The following is a 23102-nucleotide window of genomic DNA, read 5'->3' as shown; positions in this document are numbered from 1 at the left end:
GATAACAAGGGGTTCAAGAGGAGAGCCCTCATGCCAGAACCAGTAGAGTATTTGATTTACTAGGCCATCTACATGCTGACCTTTTTATTCCAGGATAAAATATTGATCAATGGCATTGACCTTAAAGTGAAACTATCCAGAAACACAGATGCTTATTAGCGGAGATTCTGAACAATACAAATTAGTCTTCATATCGGCTAGTTTATCCAGAAAATGCGTAAGCGTCTCTCTGACCATTAGATTGGCGCATACAGAGGCACTGCAGATAGCTAACGTGAAGTATCCTGTGGAGAGAGTTGCCCTTAAAGTATTCAGCCTTCCTACCAGCAGCCGGGGTACCAGTCAAGACAACCTGTTCCTCGGACAGCTTCCAAAAATAATCATCATGGGTATTGTTTAAACAGTATTGATGACCAGCGCATATGATCGAAATCCCTTTGACTTCAAACACGGTCACATGAACTATGCAGTGCTGCACAAGGACGGTGTCCTGATCCCTGCCAAAAGCATACGCTTCTAACTTTGGAGTTTTGAACATAATCAGGGAAGACATGGGCCTGGTGGCTGTCACGGGGAAGCACATGCATGATGCACCGGTCTGAATCACACACAAGTTTGCTCTCGGCTATACCCTACTGGCCTTCAATCTAACACCCGGCAACACATCAGCGAGTCATTTCAACCTCCTGAGGAATGGAAACCTACGCGCTGAAATGAAGCTTGAAAGAAACCTAACTGCCACGCACTTGCTACTAGTGTGGAGCATTTTCTATAGCGTTCTCCAATTCAACGCACAATGAAACATACTTTTTGATATTTAATAATATTTAATTTACTCTACGGATAAAAGGATTTCTGCATAAGCATAGGCATGCTTGGAAAACATTTCACGGTGTGTATGCCAGCAATACATGTCCCAATCGCCTACCCAGAAATCATCCAGTTTACCTGGTGGTGAACACAAATCCGCAGGTCCGCGGTGGACTGTATTGGATAGCTTTGTGGTTGGAGGGGGATGTGCTAACAGTCTTTGACAGTTTGGTGCACTTCCCACAACACCCCATATATGCCAGGGATTTAACGGACTATGTGAAAAGCAACGCAAAGTACTTACATTATACCACTGTGCCAGTTCAAGAATCTAAAGCCATGACCCGCGATCAGCACTTTATATTCTTTATCAGTCAAATGTCTGAATGGAGATCACTGTTGGCTGTTTTGAAAATGTATTTGAACAATCACAATCAAAATGATCAAATGGTGGTCAGATTTGTTAACAAGACGTTACATAGTGTGTATAGATCTCGCAAAATGTTCAGTGTGTCAAAAATGTAAATGTGGGTCACCTTTCTTAAAAGAAGAAAGGTTTAACACATCCCAAACATTTCAAGCCTGGTATAACACCATGTTAACACCCTGTTACCCACCACCCTTTCAAAAATCCACCATTCTGGTGTTCTTTTATTAAACATAACATGTGTGATCTTTGGCAAAGACTTCACATTGCGCACATTTGAATACAAACTGATTATTTCACACACTAAAATATGCTATCAACTTTATCGGCACTGTGAAACTGAAAACAATGCATTGTGTGTGTGCAAATATGCTGCAATACATATGCACCAAAAGTACAGTTGGGGTTTATTTCGTGCAAAGACTTTGGCTTTTTTTTTACAGAATATTTTTTGAATATTTTGGATGGCCATAAGGGTGGCGGTGAGCCCATGAAAAGAAATAAAAGAAAAATTGAATATTGACGAGAAATGCATTATTTGCAGAATATGAAAATGTTTGCACCGTCAGAGACTCAGTGAAATTCCAGATTCTGAATACTGTCTTGACCTCTTATATTGAAGTGTCTGACTGTGTAGTCATGACATAAACACTTTCACATTTTCAACTTGTTCCCAAGTGTTGTAGTCAAAACCTCAAGCTCGGTTCTATTACGTAAGCTCTGTGCCCATCTCTCACACACACACACACACACGCACGCACGCACGCACGCACGCTCTCTCTCTCTCTCTCTCTCTTTCTCTCTCTCTCTCTCTCTCTCTCAACTTTTGCATTATCCTGGCAAACATGCAAAGCCACAGATCATTCTGAGCAAATGGCACATGTTTTAACATGTTTTTGAAAGTACACAGCGATTTAGTTTAAAAATGCACAGCCTAGTGCCATTGAGTGCATTCTAAACACTGTGAAACATCTTCAATTGTCCTGCCACAAAAATGGTCTTAATTTCAATAAATACAGTGTCACACGCCCTTAGCTGCATGCTTGAATAAAGCCACACAAATTGTACATGTTTAGAAAAATACACAGACCAATACATTAAAGCTATCTCGAATAAACACCAGTCCCAGTTTCCAATGAAAAGGCTTTGCAGGGGGACTCCTGGAACCAAAGTCAAATCCACAAATGCTCGCTCTCACCTCTTTCCTCTCTGTCAGTAATTATGTAAATAACTGTGCTTTATCCATGCACTGTATATACCTGTATCTACTCAAACTGTATCTATATATGCACTTGTATATACCTTATCTAAGCAAAATGTAACCAAGCTATAAGTATTTGTATCTTGATGTGTGCCCAGCTACCTAAGGGTTTAGGGTACACTACCAATAAATAAAAAAACAAACAAACAAATCCAGCCAAATAACACGTTTCTCAGCAGAGTTGCATTCAACTCTTCCAAGTTAATGAGTGGCACTGCAAGGAAACAGGCCAGTGCTCTGAATGAATTCCCAAGCCCCGGCAAAGTGCTATCCATGCTGGAGTCAGGCTCCCCCTTTTAAGAGGTGAAAACACAACCCCTCCCCATTGCTGTGCTCTGATCAACACATACAGATTTCCTGAACTCATATTTTTTGTGCTTACTTTGCAGGAATGGGGTTTGTAACAAATCTAATTGTAGCTGTTTCCTGGGTCCAAGCTGTTTCCTGGGTCCAGAGACACAAGGCCCTCATTACAAGCTTGCCGGTCTAGAAATAAAGGTGCTGGTAGCAACGTACCAGAATCCTTTCCAGACTGCCAAACTAAGAGTCTGCCGGTAGGGACACAGAACTCTCAGCAGGCCCCCAACGGCAGGCTTTTCACTGAAGCACCAGTGCTACAGGTTTCCCATTCCCATGGGGTATTATGTGACTTCATGGAAAGGGTAAATAACCGTTCCACCGCTGCCTATGATATCCCAGTAGCAGCGGGATGTCAGGTGGTGGAAACGGTGTTAAGGGGTTGGCGGCAACCCGCCAGCTATCAGCAGTTTGGACTGCCAACCTCGTAATGAGGCCCACTGTGCATTATCAACAAAGCGCAGCATTCTATTTCGTGCATAATCTGCAAGAATTAGGGAGTGGCGCTGGACCCCGGGAAACATCTAAAATTAACCTTAGCCTGCAGCTGATTCGAGTGCCATCCTTCCTTCATAGGATAAAAATAGCTGGGCTGCCAACAGTTGGGTTTAGTTGATAAACAAAATGTCTGTGTTTATTTTCCTGGGATGTGTTTGCACAGCTGTTGCAGAACAGCTTATATTTTGGTGAGCTAAATATAAAGAGATGTCTGTGTTTTCTGCTGATGTGGATAAAATGCTGCTCTGTGAGGCACCACATTCCTGGGATTCCAGAGGCCCTGTCGTAGATAAAACCACACAGCAGTGCTGTTTCACAGCTGCTCAGCCCCATAATTCCCCTGTCACACACTGTTTGCTGGGTCACAGAACGGCAGAGGGACACATGCAGGCTGCGCACAAGATGCTGTAGATTCGAAAAGACAATAGTTTGAATTTTGTATGGGATCTGGGAAGCACAGTTTATTTATGACGTGAACCATTATTTAAAAGAAACGCGCCTTGTCAGGCATTGGGATGAACACTTTACTTGTAAAGTGAATTCAAATAGGGTTATTTTGGGCTGCCGCCTCTGTTCACACTCTGTATCAAAGACAGTTCATATAATATTGATATTCATTTTTATATCAAAATTGATATCAAATATGATGGGGGCATATAAGGGGGAAATGATCATTTGGGGAAGGGATTTTAATTGTCACTTGGAAGAGAGGTTGGATGGGCTGGGCAGCAGAGGGGTACCCAAGAAATATATGCCGGAGTCTCTCTGCAGAATAATGAAGGAATTGGATCTGGTGGAGGTATGGAGGGAGCAACACAGGGAGGAAAGGGGCTATTCATACTATTCGGGTGTGCACGGTTCATATTCTCATCTGGACTACCTTATAACGGGAAGGGAATACTGCCAGTATTTTGGCGAAGTAATGTACCTGGGGCGCACTCTATCGGATCACTCCCCTCTGGTGGCCACATTATTTGGGACTGAGGAGCGACCTCTGCGTCGGCTGTGGCGTCTCCATAGGGAGGCGCTAAGAGATAGGGCGTTTGTGCGCGAACTTAGAGAGGAGATCAGAGCATACTTTGATTTGAATGACGGCTCGGTGGAAGCTAGGGGTGTGTTATGGGATGCCTTTAAGGTGACCATTAGGGAGAAAATGCCTGTCCATGACTGTGGGAATGCATAGACGGCTCAGGCAAAGGCTGCGGCGGTTGGAGACCGAGGTGGCTGAATTGGACAGGGAAGTGGCTAGGGGGGTGGAGACGCTGTAATCCCACCAGGAAACTGTGGAAGAGCTGTCACACTTTGACAGTAGTAGGTGGGATGTTAGGATACATGGAGAAGGGGACAAGGCAGGCAAGCTGTTGGCTTGGTTGGTGAATAGGGAGCAGCCGAATCGGGTGGTAACCCAGCTTAGGCTAAGCACGGGGGAGACGGTGAAGACTCAGAGAGAGAGAGAGAGATTAATGATGCTTTTGTTATACACGAGTGAGGGTGGGTATGTAGAAACAGATGTGGAGGACTTCATGGAAAGGTTGCGACTTCCGAGGCTAGGAGAGGATATGCGGAAGGAATTGGAAGTTCCAATTGAAGAGGGGAATGTTCGCTGGGCGATCCGCACAATGCGTAGAGGTACGGCGCCGGGGAGTGATGGACTCCCAGTGGAGTTTTATTCAGAGTTTGCTTATCTCCTGGTGCCGCACCTTGTGAAAGTATACGAAGATGCTTTCCAACATGGTTGTCTCCCGGAGTCGATGAGAGAGGCAGTAATTACGGTTATCTTAAAAGAGGGGAAGGATCCAAGGGATTGTGTGGCGTACCAACCGATTTCTTTGTTGAATGCTGATGGGAAAATCCTAGGGAAGATTCTCGCTGCCAGATTGGCAAGAGTGGCGCCGACCCTGGTTCATCCGGACCAATGTGGGTTGGTTGGGGGGAGAAACACGTCTGGGAACCTCTCTCGTTTGCACCATGTAATGGACTCTGTGAAACTGCAGGGACGGGATATGGCGATAGCGTCATTTGACACCATGAAGGTGTTTGATTCTCTGGAGTGGAGGTGGTTGTTCCGGGTACTGCAGGAGTTTGGGTTTGGGGAGATTATTTGTAGGTGGTTATCCCTTCTATATGAGAAGCCTTTGGCGATGGTGCAGACTAATAATTGGGTGTCGGGACATGGGAGTTGGGAAGGGGGACGCGGCAGGGGTGTGTGGTGTCCCCGATCTTGTTTGCCTTGGCCCTGGAACCGTTGGCAGCGTTTCTGCGACAAGAAATGGAGGAGGCCGGTATCGATGTGGGAGGGCGGAAACACGTTGTATCCCTTTACACGGACGGCCTGTTGTTGTATGTGGTGGATCCTGCGGTATATCTCCCAGAACTGTTGGAAATATTGCGAAATTTCCGGTACATGTCGGGCTTCCGCATCAATCCTGGGAAGTCGGTGCTGTTCCCGTTAGGGGGGTTACAGGATTGTCCATTAGAGGGGCTGTCGGAGTTGGGGATAAAATGGGACACTGAATCGTTCCAATATTTGGGGATACGTATATTTCATGAGATGGAGGAGACGTCTGTGCACAATACGGGGAGGGCTCTGTCTAAAATAGGAGACTCAATTCAATTCTGGAAGGTCTTACCTCTTTCCCTGTTGAGCAGGGTGGCATTATGTAAAATGGTTATATTGCCGAGGCTCCTTTACTCTTTGCTAATATACCATATGTTGCTAAAAGAGTCTTCTTCAAAATGCTGGACGTTAAAGTTAGAGAACTTCTGTGGGACAGGAAGAGGAGGAGGGTGTCCTTAGAGATACTACGAAGACCCAAGGAAGAAGGAGGTCTTGATCTCCCGAACTATGAACAATATTTTATGGCGGCACAATTGCAGTCGGTATTGGTATGGGACCAACCAGGGGGGAGGTCCTAGAAGGATTGGTAGGGGACCTACCACCCAATTGTAGTCCGGTTGAATTACTCTGGCTCCCTTTGGGGGATAAAGGTAGAATGGGGTTGTTTGAGGCAGTGAGGGAGACGTGGAGGAAATATGTGGGTGCTAGGGAAGTGACAGGCTGGTATGAGGGTAGTCTTCCGTGGGGTGCGGATCAGAAGCTCCGCCAGGCGATTGGGAGGGTGGGAGTTCAGAGACTTAAGGAGAAGGGATGTGACAAGGTGGGTGATCTATTTGAAGGTGGGAAACTACTAACTTGCCAGGAATGGTGTCAGAAGTTTGAGCTACCACAAGGGCTATTTCTGGCATACGGGGCGGTGGTTCGTAGATTAGCAGAGTTATGGGCAGGAATCCCAGAGGAACCGCAGGCGTGCCTAGTCCTTCGTGTATTGCTAGATCGCATGGGGGGAAGGGCACATATTACACGACTCTACAAAGCCCTGCGGGAGGGGTTGGCAAGGGGGGAACTGAAGGTTAAGGATAAATGGGAAACGGACATGGGTCCCAAATAACAGGGAAAGAGTGGACGCAGGTCTGGGAATTGGTTCGGAAGACATCCAGGAATGCTCATTTCCAACTGGTCCAATTCAATATTTTACATAGGACATATTTGACCCTGATGATGTACCGGGCAATAAATGGGGAAGGGTCGGACGAATGTCCTAGATGTGACAAGGCACAGGCAGGGTTTTGGCATATGATATGGGAATGTGATCTAATAAGAGAATACTGGGATGGGGTCCTCCGAGGAGTGAATGGGCTACTGGGGACTGGATGGGAACCGACTCCAGAAATTTGTCTATGGGCGAAACTACCAGGGGGAAAAGACAGAAGGTACGGAACAGGATGGGCCGATTTTTGCTTGTGTTGGCAAAGCGCCGAATGGCGATAGCGTGGAAATGCCCACAAGGCCCAGCGCTTGGTCAATGGCGGAAAGATGTGCGGAGATGGGGGGTGGCGGAACTAACGGTCTTGCAGGGAACGGACCCTGAGGCGGAGGGGGGGGGGATAACGATCTCTTGGACACAGTTGTTAAGTATTTGTCAAGGGATAATGATTTACGGCCGCCATGAAGTAGTACGGGTGAGGATGAAAGGGAGGGAGGTGGGGGATATGCCTCGGGGAACTGCCAGCATCATCACTCAACCCTTTAAGGACTCATAGACCAGGAAGAAGTGCTGGCGGTGGCCGCCGGAGAGAATGAATGCCTGCTGTACGGGACCAGACTTTGGAAAGGGGGGGAGGGTGGGGCTGGAGTTTTGCTCCTGTTGTCAATATTAAAGTTTGAAAATGCTGGGGGAAAAGGGGGGGAGGCGGGGGGAGAGAGAGGGAATTGGAGTTTTGGGGTGTTATTAAAAATGTTAATAAAGAGTTTTAAAAAATATATATATATCAAACACTTTTTGGGGGAACTTTATATAAACATTTTATATAACCCTTTATATATAAAAAAGATCAATTTCTACATAAAAAATATTATTTTTTATATTGAGTTTTATAAACATTTTTATATCAAAAATAGTATTTTATATATTCATTTTTAAATATGTTTGAAATACATTTTTATATTAAAAATATACATTTGTATATTCATTTTTATTTAAATGTTTATATATTTTTTTTTTTTTATTTATTTGATGTAGCTGTAAAATACAGCCTTTCAAAAAAGAAAAAAGATACAAACAACCAAGTATGCAAAATTCATAATAACATGTATCAAATAAAATACAGTTAACAAGGATTGCATGTTATTACATTAAAAAAATTGATATCTTTTCACAATGATGCGGTTCACATACAATCATTCATTATGATTACAGTTGTTTAGCGACATTATGTTACTTGAGAAACGATGGAATCAACTTGATTCAGCAAAGTTAAAGAATCAATAAACAAGACACTCGCAATATTCATTTTAGGCGATTGACTATTAAACACAATATTCCAGAATGTCGCCTCGCTTATCTTAAAATTATCCTCAAAAAGATGTTTAAACGCTTTGCATCTTTGCTGTGCTAGGGCAGGACATTCAGAAATTAGATGTCTTAATGTTTCTATAACCCTTAATCCAAGACAAAATCTGCAATTAGCATTGGATGTCATTTTCCACATGAACCGCATTTCATTCGTCTGACAGACGTTCAACCTCAATCTCATGTATGCGTATCTCGCTTTAGAGTCGGGAAATTTAGTTAGATAATTTTCAATCACATGGAGTTTTTTAATCGCATAGGATTGTTGTTTGAATACTCGGGTTTTCAAGCATTCTTCTCTAGTCTTTATCCAGTCATACAACCTATGCTTTGTTTTAGCCCTCTCAGGATTATTCATAAGTAAATCATCATCAATTCCAGACATCTCCATCACCACTTTAACCCAATTTCTCCATTTCAGAATCGGAGAGTTGAATGATTCCAACATATGTCTACCTATTGTATAGAGTACTCCATCTTCTCCAACAGCCATTAGATATTTCCGATACAATAGTAAAACTTTCCAGGTATAGACTGCATATAAGGATACAAGGCCCATTTCGTGCCGTATTAGGCACATAGATGTAGACATTGGGAGCCCGCAAACCCTTTTCCAATAGCGTCCCTCAATTCTCAGCCAAACATTTTCACTGATAATCTCTCTGGTTTCAGCTCCATAGGTTATAATTGGAGTAACTTTTTGCTTATAAAATGTAATAGCTGGGAGTAATGAGAATTTGCCAAATTTAGCTTGGATTATCTTAGTCTGGGCTATTCCGGTGTTCACCTTGATGTTAATTTCACCATAATAAGGTTTGTCCTGTAGCTCATTATTAATTATCAGTCCTAGATACTTATATTCAGAGACAATATTTATGACTACATTCTGAATTTGCCACCGGTTAATAAAGATTGATTTTTTTTTAATTTCTTTTCTTCTTTGATCAATTATCATTATTTTGCACTTTTCTTGATTTATTTTCAGTAAGTTTGCATCAGCATAATTACTTAAACAAGATAATAGTGCTTGCAATCCCCTTGGTGTTTTCGCTAATAATACTAGATCATCAGCATAGAATAGCCAGGGGATTGCCTGCCCTCCCAAACGTGGAGCATCTGATAATGTTTTCAAGAAGTCATGTTGTACCGCCGACATAAAAAAATTAAACAAGGTGCTTGCCAGAATGCATCCTTGCTTTAGGCCCCGGTGAGTTTCTATGGGATTTGACAAAGTGCCATCTAGAGCCAGTCTGATTTGGACTGTGGTTTTGGAGTGTAATTCATTAATCCAATATATAATATAGTTTGGACATTTTGCTTCTTGAAGTTTATTAATTAGCAATTGTCTACATATTGAATCAAATGCCGCCTGAAAGTCAATAAAGGCCAAGTAAACTACCTGTCCTTTTAGATATTCTTGTTTCTTGATGACCTCTAATATATGAAGATTAATCACTGTCCCCATTCCTGGCATAAAGCCAGTTTGGTTGGGGTCTCTAATGCCAGCATCACTTAGCCATTTGTTGATATCTCTGAGTAGCAGTCGTGCAAATATTTTACTCGGTATGTCTAAAAGAGCTATGGGTCGATAGTTCTTTGGATTTTTGTTATCTCCCTTCTTGTGGATGGGTATGGTGATGGATTTTCTCCAAGAATCAGGAATAGTCGATGTTAGCACCGTCTGTCTAAAGATAATAGCCAGGATTTGAGCCCATGCTGTGGGATTCTTTTTTATCATGAAATTGGAGAGTCCGTCAGGACCCGGAGCACGAGATGTAGACAACCTCGAGATGTGCATTAAGATGTCATCAATGTCAAAGCTAAGATTTTCAATTTGGCTTGGTGTAACAACATGCTGCTGTCTTGTTGTTAGGGTACCAGCATATAGAGTTTTATAAAAAGTAGACCACACCTCCTGCGGAATCGGGTTCATTTGATTGACCATTTGAGCCCTCGTCTGCGTTTGTTTTAAAAGTGACCATATTTTAGCAGAATTCTTCTCTTGGCAATTACGTAGCATGGCCTCAGCGTCTCGTTGGTACATTATAGCCTTCCTTGCTTTTAACCAATTCTTATACTTGCATTTTAATGTTTTCAGTTGGCTTAAACATTCTGGAAGATTTCTCTTTATGATTTCTCTTCTATCGGCTCTATATCTGGTTTTGTGCATAGCCACCTCTTGGTCGAATGTATGCAGGGTTTTATGCTTCGTGTTGTTATGATTCTTTCTTTTCAACTTGAATATCTGCATTTGTTCTACATAGGAAGGACGAGTATTAGCATCATAGCCTATGTCATCATTCTGAGGACAATTCAAGGTTTCCTCTAGAAGTTGTAAGGAGACTGGAGTCCAATGAAATCTATTTTGCGCCGCATTAGTTGTTAAATTACGGGCCAAAGATGAATCATATATTTTGTCGTCAATTGACCAGGACCATTTCATAGATTGAATGTCATGATCACTTATTTCTTGAGTTATAATTCGATACTCAAATACACAATCAAACAAATCTCGATCCACATAAGTGTAGTCAATTGTGGCTAATTGGACACCTCTGTGCCAGGTGTTGTTAGAGGGCATATCACCCTTTTTTGCTCCATTTAGCATTAAAAACTGTCGTTCTGACATGTATGCATTCCATATTTTAGCTAATGGCGTCAGAGGTTTCCCCATTTGGTTCAAGCATGTTAAATTTAAGTCGCCCGTTATAATTACATTATTACACATCGGGTCAAGTAGTGTTATTTTTAGTACTTCATCCATAGCCGAAAAGAAGACAGAATCACTTATTGCAGAGTGGTTCCAATAGATGTTTAGTAATCCAATATCGGATGTCTCAAATTTTAACCTTACCAATTGTAGGAAGCTGTTCGGGGAGAACCAAGGCTCAATCTTCATATTGGGTGAGGATTTTATGGCAACCATTAAACCTGCCATGGGTCTACCTCTGACTGGCACAATAGCAGGAGTCAATATTGTTACATGATTGTCCCACACTGGAGCAACAGAAAGCCATATTTCCTGAAAAACCAAAATGTCATATTTTAACAATAAGTTGTCTTTGGAATTAGTTAAATGTTTGAAACCTCTTGTATTCCAGGAGGCCATCGATAACGTTTTTGGATTTTGGCTTAGTTAATTACTATTCATTCTTGCCTCTCTCTCAACCAATATTTGTTCATTCCCGCTTGACACGGTTATCCGTGGAGTGCAACTTTGACCTTTCTGGTAAACATTTAATTTGGGTACAAACTGATTTTTGGAGTTAGAGAATTGTTGTTGTTCCCACAGTGCTGGATTTGTCAAGATAAAGCCCAATTCATATAAATGATCTCTCGCTTCCCATACTGCATTTTTAACAAAACATGACTTCATCCATATTTTGATCATAGATTGATCATTTCTATGAAGGAATTCAATGTGATCTATGTCGCTCGAACATATCCCTTCTAAAGCATGTACTTCAGCAAATATATTCATCACAGATTGCCTATTCAAGTCAAATGTTTGATAGGGCAGGGGCCGACACTGCATCATCAGACAATTTAAGTTCAGATCTTTCATTGAAGTTTGATAGCCCGCTTTAGATGTATAGTTAACTTTGGGCTGCGGTGGATTATTAGATTGTCTTCTGATATTGTTCACAGGTGTGAGCATTCTTTCGCCACAATCATTACCCCTAGGAGTCTCTTTCAAGTTCACTTGAGCAATAATTCTTTTTAAAGATTGCTCTATTTCTGTTTTCCATTCTAGCATTTGTATGCCTTTATCCTGTCCTTGTTTATTAATCTCATAACTTTCGCCCATCTTGCTAACAGAAACAACTTCATCACTCATTAGCTGCGACTCAGACTTGGAAGAATTGCTCGTGTTATCATTTGTTGAATTCGTTAATAGGCTTGCAGCTGCGTTGGTTGCACTGCTAGTCGCCCTATTGATTACTTCTTTCACTGTCTTACCATTGTCAATTTCCTTTTGCTGTTCAGATAACTGAATCAGACTATTCAGGGGTTCATAATCTGCAGGCATGTGTGATGTAATTAGTCCTTGGCTCGCTTTTTGAGATATCATTTTCATATACTTATTGGCGATGGCAGTACGAGCTACCGCAGCAGCTGATTTAGGTTGAGTTAAGGAACGAATGAACTGTTTGGTTCCTGTGATTTTTGGGTTGAGAACTGTTGAAGCATGTTTTGTTTTTTGCGTGATATTTTTAGCAGTCACATTTGATTCTCTTTTTTTAGTATCAAAGATGTTATAGGTCGGGGCATTATCATTTTCAGAAGCCCCAGCCACAATCTGAACAACATTATTTCCCCCCTGCAACGGAAGCTCTTGATTGCCCACTTCCAGATTTTTTATTTTGTCTTTCTTTTTTTTTGCACACACTTGTCCTCTTTTGCACTCCTCTTGTTTATCTTTGATGAGTTTTATAGGGGAACTTTCCTGATCTTTGACAATTATAGCTTTAATTGTAGACTTTTCCTTTGGTACTTCCATTACACCTTCACCTTTTTTTTTTTTGGCTCCCAATTGTGCTACGTTCAATTGTTCTTGCGTGCAATCAATTAACAAAATCTCCTCTTCCTTCGAAATTATTTCTACCGTACCCGAATCTGTATTACTAAATCTGCAGCTAGATCCACTATTTTGACTCTCTCTACAAACACAGTGAGACTCATTGACAGTATTTTTCTGAAATAATTTCATTATCAGGGCATATTGGTCACTTAATTTAGTGTCCAGTGTATCATACAGACGTGTGAGCGAAAAAAGAGCTGCATTCATAGTCTGTAGAGAGGTTTCTAGACCTATTACAAAATTTCCCGGCATTGGTTGTGTTTTTTCAAATGGAACAGATCGGTTGCGCCGAGGGGTTGGTTGTGCAAATGAGGACGAAACAGATGAGATATTATGTGTAGTTGAAAACATCATAGGTGAATGGTATAGATCTTGTTTATCTATACCATCATCTATATTCTGTTTCGAAAGAGTAAGCAGTTTTAACTCAGATGAGGTGTGTCTACTTCTCTTAGGAGTAGCTTCAATTCTCTCCTCATTCACATTCACTCTACTGATTTTATCAACAAAAACATCCTGTTCTTTTTTATCACTACTCAGCACCTGGATTATTTGTGTGCTCGACAAGCTTTTGGAGATATCAGTTGGTACTTCCTCAACTCCTTTATCTTGGAGATCGAGTACATCACACATTCCTGCAGCAACTAGAGAGTCGGAGAGAGATGATTGGATATTCTGGCTGGACTCCACAGTATGTGCGCCAGTTAAGTCCTGATCGAGAGTAGGGGTTTCATGCCTTTGGGTAAGAACAATCGCAGTGTTCCTTTCATCTTTGCCCCCAAGAGCACAACATTTTCTAATATCAGATAATGCCGAGCACGTTCTTATACTTGAGGCCGATTTGCTTGCTCGTACTAAATTGATTGTTCTGGAAGACGTTTTGGGCGTAGAGATAGCACCACGAGCACATGCGGTAATGGGTTCTTTCGGCGGCATCCCGGTGCGCAACGTCATGACCATTTCAAGTACAATGATTTTAGGACAAACCCTTCGTTATCACACTTGTTACTAACCAAAATTCGGTCTTGCTTCTAACCCACCTTTATATTGTGGTTGTATTTAATTGTATGTTTGTTTAAATGTAATAACACCGTAAAAAAACTCTCTCGTCAAATAGGAAATGAGGAGTGTTCATACATACATACACAGCTAATCAGTGTAGCATTAAAATCATTTGCACAAAATCAAAAGCAAAGAAAAGAAAACCATTACATTGGCCCACAGCCCTCAGCCAGCAGACAGCCGACAGCACTTCTCAATGCACTTCCTCCAAATGCGCGCGCGCCAAATGCGCGCGGCCCGTTGTTTTAAAGGATTATGGGAGAAGGGGGCGGAGCTTAGGCTCGTAGTTCTGTAAGTAGGTAAAATTAAAGCGTATATTATATATTTGGCACAACAAAATAGTGTCCTTAGTATATTATACAAATGTCTCTTTTTCCTTGCTATCCTCAGTATCTTTACCATCAGCGTCCACCAGGGGAGTTGCTAGGTCTGGAAAAGATCCGGGGCTAAGCTGATGTCGGAACTGTTGGGACTGGGGGCTAGCTAGTCTTTTGGCTGTAGCTCCTGAGATTGTATCCGGGGCTACAACCAAAAGATCCGGGGCTATAGCCCCCTTAGCCCCCCCCTAGCAACGCCCCTGGCGTCCACTGTAAAAACGGGCATTCGAACTCCTCGGCAGCCGACAGCACTTCTCAATGCACTTCCTCCAAATGCGCGCGTTTATATTAAAAAGTAATCAAAATTGAGTGTTATTTTCTGCTTCCTATCACATCGGGGCAGAACCCCTCTGTGACGTCATCACCGCATCACCCTCCAGAACCCTAGATTCACAGTCCCTGTCTTCGGAGCTCAGAGCTCACTTCGCCCTCAACCCTCGTCCAAACACTGCTGCACGCTTCTCTCATCTTGTATATTCATTTATATCAAATCAACGCAAATAGTATCAAAAACATCCCACTTTATATAAAATATACATTTTATATCAATTGATATAACATTATACCCACTTAAAATAAAAATATGCATTTAATATAAAATTGATATCATCTTTGTTTTTTTAATATCAAATTTATATTAAATTTATATCCAAGCATATTAAAAGGGGGCAGGACTAAGACCAGAAACAGGGTGTATGGCCACCTGTCAAAATTGTTATGGAGACAATAGGGGATCAGTCTACTACTGGTTCCTAATCACACACATGTGTTCTTTCTTACTTGAATGGATACCGACTCCATCTGTGCATTCAGAACTTCCATCTAATTTATTCTCAAACAATGTTTATTTAATTCTTGTTGCAAACTTCATGGAGTAGAATTTAGGCCCCAGGCCCCATCAGAATGATGTACATCTTTAACATAAACCACATTCATCACAAGGTACAAGCACCCTATTCACACTACACTTGATCTCTCCTTTTCTGGCACCATACCTTGAAAAGTCATATTACAGTTTCTGATTGTGCACAGGGCCAGGAGCACAAGGATAGGTCTGGTCCTAAATATTTCTTTTTGGGATCGCACTCTGACTTCCTCAGTTAGCCTAATCTTGATTGATCCTTTACTCTTCAAACCACTCAAGAATCTAGATCACCTTCGATGGTGACCCGTCATTTAGGACAAGCTCAAGAAAACACAATACCCGAAGAAGACTTATATGAATGTCGAATGTGGATGATGATGAGGCTGTGAAATGAATTCATTTCCATAGACCATATACACAGATGGTGGCAATGTTTATGGAGCTTAATCGTATCCCTCATGATAAGTCTGCTGTCTGCTGTTTTTGGCCTTTTTGGCAAAATCGACCCAAATAATTCCTCCTCTTAGAATGTTGGGAGCTATCTCTCCACCACATTCATCAAAGCTCTTGAAAAGGTCTCCTTCATCACGCTCTATTTCTAGGGTTCTAGAACAAAGGTAGAAGACCCCTAAGGACAAACGCGTTGCTTTTATGGATGGTTCTTGATGACAAGTCTAAAGATTTGGAAAACCAAAGGGAAAAGGTGTGTAAAAGTACTCAGGCAAGGTTATTACATCAAAGGAGATGGCCTGTTAGGATAGTAATATCAGTAATTCTAGTTAAAATGTGTATATATTTTATTATTTGTTCTCAGTTTCATAACACTACAAATAACAAGTGTTCTAGTATTTGTAATTGAGAAAAGATAGACAGGTACTTAGGGTTTCGTTCACAGTACCCTTTGTGTGTATTCTATTTTGTGTAGGATTTTGTCGATTACGGAGTCCTTAAACAGTTTAAAATAAAAGAATTTCACTGACACTTCAGCAAGATTAATACTTCAACAAGCCCTTATCCGTAAAGGTGCTTGGTTAGGTAGGAGATTGCCATCTTATGCTACGACACTATTGCCCTCAGCTGAAGGGGTGCATCTGCGGTGCAAGGCTTGAGTTGTCGCTTCCAAATACGTATGGGCCATCGCCATCATTTCACTTCCCTCTCTCACGTTCCAGTCTTCACAAGCCATTGTGCAGGTTATGAGCTCTAGCACCTTTCCCGAAACCATGAAGTGCAGATTCTGCTCCAAACACAAGCTCCTCTTTTTATCCACCCTGGGCTATACCAGGATGTCCTCCTGACTTTTTGAAGTAGAAGTCCTCTTCAGAGCATCTTGTACTGAAATATCCTCCACCAATTGTAGGCGGAGTGTGGAGGCCCACTTGTGGTAAGTTTGACTCGAGGAAACCTCTCCTTCTAAGTTATACAAACATGCCTCAAACCCACATGCAACTTGTCAGTTAGAGCTATTGGAGAATGGGCTCCCTTAGGTCTAACTCCTCATGATCTTACTGAAATTGATCCTACGCGTTATCCAAACATACAATAACACAAACATAACCTGCCAGCAAAGGACTACAGGAGAACGTACTCCTTCGGGTCAGCCACCATGCAATCTAAATGTAATTGAACCAATACTGCTGGAAACAATTAACATACCCCTGTGAATATGTCCCTAAGTGGTACCTGAGTACCTTGCCCATCAGGGGAGTTGCTAGGTCTGGAAAAGACCCGGGGCTAAGCTGATGTCGGAAGTGTCGGGACTGGGGGCTAGCTAGTCTTTTGGCTGTAGCTCCTGAGATTCTATCAGGAGCTACAACCAAAAGATCAGGGGCTATAGCCCCCTTAGCCCCCCCCTAGCAACGCCCCTGTGCTCCATGAAGGCAACCAATCTATTAGGTGGGCTTAAAGTGGCCAGTGCTATGAGGGGACCAGCACTAAAAGGGCAAGCACAATGGACATTGAAAGAGACAGAGACCTGGATCAGAGTCTGTAGAGCAAAGAGGCGGATGTGACAAACCAATGAGTTGGGCGTCAGTGGAGGAGGTGTGGCCAGCATGTTGGCTAGAGGTGAGGGGAGTCTCTCGGAAAGCTTGGAATGCGGCTATATACTGACATAAATATTCCCGCATTCAGAGCCAACTGATTGGCTCAATGGATGTACAAAGCGTTAATATTGCAAGCTTCTTCCCTTTGGCCCCCGAAATGTTCACAAGGTTCCTTCAGTCATAAGAGCCCACCTGTGTGTTGATGGGAACCATCTTTTCCAGCGCCCCCAACTAGACAATTGATCAATCACAGCTACACCTTCTCGTCAAGCACTCCCCAGACTTATACATAGCTAAGTCCAGCTTTATTTCTTTCTCGAACTTGGAGTGAAAGGAGTGATATCTGACATCATTTTGGTGAGGCCATTTGATTCAAATGGAAGGATTTTGGCTCTTAACCCCGCCTCTCCTTTTTGCAGGGAAGTTATTGACAATGTTCAAATATACGCAGAGTTCAGAGAATGATCATATGAATTTCTTGCACTGACATCGTTTCCATCACCAGGATGAGAATGGAGGGCAACTCAACTCTTCACCTTCCAAGGAAAGCATCAGTACAGTCTAAAAAGGTTTGATTGGATGGTCCATCTCATCTTCTTCAGCCATGTGCTGGTGGCTTCAAGAGCAAAATGTTCTGCAAGGCTGCACCTTTCAAAGTCCAGCAATTGGCATCACAGAGATAAGATATAATTGAGATTCATCTGAGAGGCCCATTGTCTTTAGGCTCCCAGGCACTGACCTCAGAAAGACAGAAAATTGTGCATCTTTGGACTTGAAATCGCTCTATCTGGCTCTCTTGTCCTTTTTTCTAATTCTTCATGGACATCTTTTCTCTATAGATGATGCAAATTGAAGGCCCCTCCTGACCAAACATGACAGCACAAGTACCATTTTCTTTTATCGCTTTGAAATGGACCTTTAGCACAGTCCTGCTCTACAGTTCCTCATTGAGAACTAGGACTGACTGAACTGGAAATGTGCCAGTCGGGTTTCCTCCTTAATATTGAATGTGTGTGGATGTCTCTACATCAACCTCTTTCATATGTCAAACATTGGCAGGTGTCATAAATGTTTCTGAATGGTGGGAAGTGGTCAGAATCCCATCTTGGATAGTTTTCTGATCAAATCGTCAAAAAATAAATGTTCTCTTGTAAAAGTGAAATAATACATTGAGGAGGAGCACCTCGGTGACCATGATTCTGTTTGCTCCAGAGGGGACTCGCCAGTAGTTGTGCTCAGACTTTCTATTCCTTTTAAATAAACATTCCTCACCATGTACTGCAATATTGGATGCTACTGGACTACTTAACTGATAAGAATATGCCCACCTCCTAGGCTTCCCCATGGCCCTCCAGTAATCCTGCTCCTCATCTCACTCTGTTACCATTTCATCCATGCTTCTACCAAACCTTCTCCTCCTTACTATTCCCTCCTCTTTCTCTCACATGGTCTCCACCTACCCTCTTCTCTATCCAACCACTCTCCAACTCTCTCACCCATGCTCTACACATTCCCTTCATCCCCTCTCCCTAAAAAACAGTGCCCCGGCTACCACTCGCAAACTCATTATCCACTTAACCTCCTCAATCCTGCCCACCTTCACTCACCCAGTCCTCCACTCACACAGCCCACTCCCTCTGCCACACACTGATCTCACTCTGGGCCTCTGGATCCCCCAATACACCTGTAACAACACTTTCATCAATGACCACCTTGACTCCCATTGCCCCAAACACTCTTTGAAGCCTATCACTCAAACCTGGAACTTCTCTGTGACACTGCAACCATTGCTCCACTCCACGCTGAACGCTACATTGCCCCACTCCCTCCAACTCTCATAAAAAGATGTTGGTGTTGGCTTCAAGATCAAAACGGACACATCATCTGTCCCATTTCTCCTCTCTAACTTTACCCTTTCCTTGGTTAAACGCATGTCTGTCCGACTCATACCCCTCTCTTTATCCTTCTCCATCTACCAAACACTTGGCCACCCTAATCTCTTCTTCTCTGACGTAGACCTGCCAATTGAGTCTTTCCCCAGATGAAGTCACCCTGGTCATCATGGGAGACCTCAAACTCACCGCCATGACTAAGAGCCATCAGATACATCTGGTATTGACTGTTTCTGACCGCTTTCTGGTAAGCCTATATAATCTTCTGACTCGCATGCATGGGCACTCCTTTGATCTCATCTACCTATCCACCCCCTCCACCACTCCTCTGCCCTCTCGATCTAGCCCACTGCTAGCTCATTTATTCCCTTCACCATCTCATCTCCATACGCTCTCCATCCATAACCCACCACCCCTTCTCATATATCAACAGGAGGACGTTCAAACCTGACTCCATGGCTCATACATGCACCAAGGCAAGTACTCCCTCCAAACCCTGCCCCCACCCATGCTCACCCACTTAATTGAACTGGCTTTCACCAAGTTCACTGACACACTTGGCATCACCTTTGACTAACACTATCCTTATCACTCCATCCCCTCTCACCCTCGCCCTCAGCCATGGATCACCCCTGCCAGCTAGCAACTGGAGACATCCATGCGCCTCCACCCATACCAACGGTGTAAAGACCACACCTCTACTCTCCTTGCTGCACACAAAGACTCTTGTGGCCCTCACCACTGCTCTCGCTTGATGCTGCTGAATCAGCTTAGCATCCTGACCTTATCTCATCCCACCACTCACACCCTTACACACTCCATTAGGACTTAAACCCAGCTTTACATTCCATCACACTGAAAATATGTGAACCTGTTGGATCCAGCTTCCTGGCTCTTTCCACTGTTATTGGCGCCTTCCAATTTGCTTTTAAATATGGCAGAAACTCCTCTTCTGATGGTTACATGTGATTTTATCGAATGAAAGAACAACTTATGAAATTTAAAGGATTAAAGAACAACTAATACCAAAATAATTAATTTCTTTTTCTTTGTGTTTTTGTTTTGGGGGGTGGGGTTCACGCAAAGCCGCCCTTTTGTTTTTTAGTTATACTTTTTCCCCATCCCCAAAACTACTATTCCCACTCCGAATCCCATTTTTAGTTTTTTCCAAAATTAGTTATTTTGGTATTAGTTGTTTTTTCATTCATTGAAATTTCATTAGTTGGTTTCTATTCGATATAATCACTGCATGCCCTTCTGATGGAGGCCTTACATAACCTTGCGGTTGACCAGGAAGGTGCTATGCCTTTTAGAACATATGACGTTTTACTGCTGTAGGTATCTCCTGGCACCAAGCATTCATTTCAAAGCTACCAGAGCTAGAATTATATTTTTTAATCGTTTTTTCTCTAACCAGCCAGCAGAAGTCTGATTCCCAGGAACATTCAAGCTCATGCCAAATGTGCTAAGGCAGCATCCTTTGTATTTAAGAGGCATGTGCCAACCTCTGAAATTTGCAGTGTGGCCACATACTTGACTTTGTATGTACTCAGACATTACTCAGTGGATGCCTCTTCCATTTACAATGCTTCAATAGTCCAAGAGGTTCTTTGAAATCACTTTGCTTAACTCTTGATTCTAGCTGTGTTAGTGTGTACAATCTGCCCCAACAAAGTTAGTAATCGAAGGAGAACAAGACAAAAGAGCAATGGAAAATTCCCTACACAGCAATTCAGTTATCCTTGGTCTTTGCTCCCCCTCGTTTCTAACCCTCCCCGAGTCTTACTCATGGGCATGCTCCTTACCACCTTTGTTATGGCATAAAAACCTGGTGAAACTAAGGTAACGGACGGTGTGTAGCATTTATACAGTGGTGCTCAGTCCTGGCATGCAAAATGGTGATTAAGCACGTGAGGCCTCAAAATCCATTTGTGGGAGCAACCTCAACATTTCAGTCCTACCTGTATGGTCCCCAAGCAGTACGAGGAGGGAGGTAGATAGGGAAGCAAGGACTAAGAAATCCTGGACCACAATGAAGGTAATATTCTATATGCTATCATCTTGCATAAACAGTGCTGGTCTAGCTTGTGCTAAATGTATTGGACAATATAGAATTGTCTTTTTCTGTGTTGATCAGAAATAGGTTGCCTTGTTCTGATCTGCATGTGCTAACATTGGTTTCATCTGTTAAATGTGTTCAGTCAGCTTGGGTTGGAGAGCTTTAGGTTACCCTCCCTTAGGTCAGCTAAGGTTGGGATTGCTTTGATGTGCTTAGTTCAGGAGGACTTGAGTTGCTGTGGTTGGATCACCACACATGCTTCCCTTGGTCCTAGATGTTGCAGATTGATAGAACTGTGGCTGCATTTAGTTCTGGTGGCTTGCACTCAGTTTGATTGATGCCCGTTTCCTCTAATTGACATGTCGCATTGCTTGTTCAAGTTTAAGTTTTGTTGCTAGGATACAATTGGGTTTGATCAGTATGTAATGTTATCGTAGCTTGAATTGTGATTGATGGACTAAAGTTGATATGGGCTGACACTATCTTAAATTGTCGCCCAAGTTGTTTTGTTTTCTCAGATTTTCTGCCATTCACCTCAGTGTTGTTGAATTGAAATTCCTTTGACTAAGGTTCATTTGGTTAGTTGAAGGTGGCTTGGTCTGAATATCAGAGTGACTCTGAGTTGAGGTTGACTATGTTCATATTGTGCTTTGGCTTTGACGGTAGAAATCTGCCTTGAGTTGTTTTTGATTTTTCTGACGTTGGATTGTGTTGACATCTAACAGATCAACTTGTGTCCGCTGATGTTGGGTTGTTTTTGATAGAGGTGGATTGGCTTTACTTGGCTTTGGTTAGATTGAGTTTGGCTTGATTTGGATTGTGTCACTGGTTGGACGGATCTGCAAGACCAGGCACTATGATCCACAGGCTTACATTTGAAATAAATAGGTGAGTTGTATTTTGTTAGGTTGGTTGATTCAGCACAGGTTGCACAGACGTTAATTTAGCTGGTCATGGATTTACTTGCACTGGCATGATGAGTTACTTAAATTAATGACTGATGATGTAGGCTAAATTGAGCTAGGCTAATCTGATTTGGCCAGAATGGATAGGCAAGTCTTGGTTGGTTTGGCAGCGGGTTAAACTAGTCAGCTAGCTAGAGGTGGTGTGTGCTTTATTTCACATGACATGAGTTGTATTGACTTGTCTTCACTTGGGTTGGTTTATTTCTGGCAGTTTGGGGGTTTACTCCTATTTAGTTGACGTGGATGGGTTGAGAGGCTTGGTCCATGTGTGATTGGCTTTGGCTTGCTCGAGGGGATTTGGTTGGCTTGGATTAGTCGGATCTTGTTGGATGGAATTGAGTTGATGTAGGTTGAAGTGACCCTGGTTATCTCAGTTTGAACTAGTCAGACCCTCTCTGCTAATGATGGATCACATTTGACTTAGGTTGGGTCTGTTAGGGTTGGTTAATGTTAGGATCATTAAAATTAACAGTCATTTACAATGGATTGCCTAGGGTTAGGTTGTAGAGAATTGGCAAGTAAGGTTGGAACTTCAGTTACAACTGGTTGTTCCACCTGTCTCAAGTTCAGTTGGTCAGTTCAGGCCGGGCTGGAGTCTATAAACTTTCAGTTGTATGATCAGGTTAAAAAAGCACAGACTTGAGGAATATGGCATGTATTTTATTCATTGCTTTCACATTTGTTATCGCATGTTAGTATGGGTTACATTGATTTGGGAAAGTTGTCTTTTCTTCTGTCAGTCGTCATGTACTAGGCTGCTGCTGATACTTGAATTGCAATTTGCTGGCTTGACTAGAGGTGTCTCAGCTTGGGTTGGAATTGACTGTATGTGAGTGTGGTTGCATTGAAGCATCTGTGCCAAAGTGGTGTGTGATGCCGTTGGTTGGTTGGTTTGGATTGAGTTATTACAAGTTGTTTTGTTTATCTCAGGTGATGTCTGCATGCAATGGTTAGGCCTAACAAGCACTGTATGTTGATTTTACATTGTTGTG

The 23102-nt window shown here is 42.5% G+C and overlaps 1 protein-coding gene across 9 annotated transcripts in view; it reads left to right on the top strand.

Annotated features, from left to right (window-relative positions):
* The window catches only part of L1CAM (L1 cell adhesion molecule), a 791676-nt gene that overhangs the window by 759295 nt on the left and 9279 nt on the right, over positions 1 to 23102 (top strand). The window lies entirely within an intron of this gene.

Source organism: Ambystoma mexicanum, chromosome 2p, assembly GCF_040938575.1.
Source record: "Ambystoma mexicanum isolate Mex_15411 chromosome 2p, UKY_AmexF1_1, whole genome shotgun sequence".
Classification (NCBI taxonomy): Eukaryota; Metazoa; Chordata; class Amphibia; order Caudata; family Ambystomatidae; genus Ambystoma; species Ambystoma mexicanum.
Note: the sequence above shows the minus strand (reverse complement) of the source record. Positions and strands in the feature narration are given on the sequence as shown.